General features: G+C 41.5%; 1 pseudogene; it reads left to right on the top strand.

Annotated features, from left to right (window-relative positions):
• Positions 1-403: 403 nt before the first annotated feature.
• Positions 404-1,871, top strand: LOC141837031 (UPF0481 protein At3g47200-like; annotated as a pseudogene).
• Positions 1,872-2,650: the final 779 nt, after the last annotated feature.

Here is a 2,650-nt window from a genome sequence, read left to right as displayed (position 1 = left end):
AAAGGTTGCGGGTTCAAATCCCGCCTCGGACATTTTCCTTCCTATTTATTTTAAACTAACTCACCTATAATTAAATTTCGGTTCTTTTTTTTTTGGAACGGACCTGTTGGGCTTTTGGTTATTCCTAACTCGCCTATAAATAAAATTCGGCTCCTTTTCTTCTAGGATACCTTTGTTGGGCCCTTTGGTCATTGGAAATATTTTAAGGGTTATAGATTCTTATAGGTCGTGGGTTCAAATCTTATCTTGGACGGTTCTTATCTTGGAAATATTTTTTGTCAGTCACCTGATCCATTTTCCTTAATTTCCTTTGTGCTATTTCCTTCCTATGTTAGATCGCTGCATTTATAGCTAGCTACTTGAATCATTGTAATCCTCAAGGGCAAATCCTTTGAGATCAAAGATGACAACCACAGAAGATGAGGAGATTGAGACATCACTGGACATGGACTGGTTAGTCTCATTGAACAAGAGAGTGTCAGACACAAAATTTAGTGACAGAGGCACAGAGCCAACAATATTCAGAGCCCCGGCCGGATATTTTGAAAAAGGTCGACTCCGAAGCCTATGAGCCATTGATCGTCTCGCTCGGCCCCTACCACCGCGACAAACCTCGTCTACAGGCCATGAATCAACTCAAATGGAAGTACCTCAAGAATCTCCTCCAGATGAACCCTCATGTGGCCTTGGAGCACTATGTGGATCTGATCAAGAAGCTGGAAACGCGAGCACGCGATGCCTATTCGGAGGAAGTGGAGATGGACAGCAACAGTTTTGTGGAAATGATGTTGCTGGACGGATGCTTTCTGATCCTTACAATAATGAAGTGGAACGATATGATGAATTCAGAAGAGATTACCTGGATGGAGAGTGCCCGGTGGACTCCAAATGTAGTAGTACGAGATATCTTCATGCTCGAAAACCAGCTTCCTTTCTTTCTTCTTGAAACTTTGTACCAATCTGCATTTCTTCCCGACTCTTCCTTTCGACCCGATTCTTCCTTTCGAAAGCCTATGTTCGAGTTCATCCGCATGCATTTCTCAACAAAATTGGAACTTTCCTCCGACAATATTGAGACTTGTCACCACATAATTCATCTTTTTCTTTCTTGCATCGATCCCACAACAAACCATGGCATTGGCAATAGCAATCAGTCCTCCACATTTGGCTTCCTCTGCAACTCTGAGCTAGTTAAAACAGTATTCGTATCGTTGCCATCAAAGCTGAGCTCGTCTTTGTCATCGCTGGTGCAAAAGATACGCACTGGTCAAGTTGCTAACCCCAGGAAGGATCACCATGACTTACCATGGATTCCCAGTGCTAGAGTCGTCAATGCAGCTGGAATTCGCTTCAAAAGAAAACAGAAAGCCAAGAGTTTCCTAGACATTACATTTCTTAACGGCCAGTTGGAGATTCCCCAACTTTATGTAGGCGACGGCACCAACATGCTCTTGAGAAATCTTATCGCGTACGAGCAATGTTTATGTTCAGTGGATTCCAAGTTCCATGTTACATCCTATATGGTACTTATGAATCACCTCATCGATACGGCAACAGATGTCGAATTGCTTCAACAACATGAAATCATCATTGGCGACTTAGGGGACAGCCAAGAAATTGCCACTCTATTTAACAAACTTGGCGAGAATGCCATTTATGAAATAGACGGTTTCTACCTTGCGAAGGTCCTCACTGACATGAGGAAGCATTACGACACTACATGCAACAATTGGCGCGCAAAGTTGAATCACGATTACTTTAGTAATCCTTGGGCAGCTATCTCATTATTTGGTGCTCTTGCCCTATTTATTCTTACTCTGATACAAACCACGTATGCTGTTCTGAGCTATCATCCATCGCCCCCACACTAGCCAGCTTCCTTACTTATAAAAGTAGATTGTGAACGAGGGAATGCTTGTTTGTTTGTTGTTTAGAAACTAATTTTGGTTGCTTATGAAGGATGTATCATAGGCTTGTGTACGAATAAATGTGATGTGTTCTTTTCATGCATTCTATATATATATCCATCCTACCAAACGAAGGAGCTTGTTGAGAAGGTTAGGGGAGCATAAAATGAGGCTCATTCTAAACCCCCAGTCTCACCATAGCTAAGCTAAGCTAGGAAAAAGCTGCATTAAGTACCAAATCTCTCACTCCATGCATCTTCAAAGAAGCAGGAGAAGAATCCGAATGCTGCACAAAATATCAAACTATAAGAGAAACTGGTGGGTTTCCATTCATAGGAAAACTTAATATGAAACTATATATGATTCAAATTAACCACCATGTCAATTTCTCTAAGTACAATGGCATGCCAATAAGACCCAAATTGCTACTAAACCCCTTTGGAGTCGCAAATGCAAAGACAACTATCAAACACACATCGAGATTGGAATATAGTAAAGGTTTACCTTCTCAAAATTGTGTCCCTTGACCAAGGATTCAAGACAAAGGGTCTAACTTGCATAAGCTGGTCAATCCTCCAGATCCTTGCACGTATCCTCTTCGAGATTGAGTCTAAGAGGATACTGATCAGAATGTGAACACAAAAAAAACTAGATGGCTTCCAAAGGTTATACACCCTATCATTAATATAATTTAGAAAGCCAGCTTAGCCACCTAGAAGTAACCCACCGATCAATGTCTCCAA

The sequence above is a fragment of the Curcuma longa genome, chromosome 11, assembly GCF_044706935.1.
Source record: "Curcuma longa cultivar G26 ecotype Majalengka, Jawa Barat chromosome 11, ITB_CL_G26_1.1, whole genome shotgun sequence".
NCBI classification, from domain to species: Eukaryota; Viridiplantae; Streptophyta; class Magnoliopsida; order Zingiberales; family Zingiberaceae; genus Curcuma; species Curcuma longa.
This window is presented reverse-complemented; position numbering and strand designations above follow the sequence as displayed.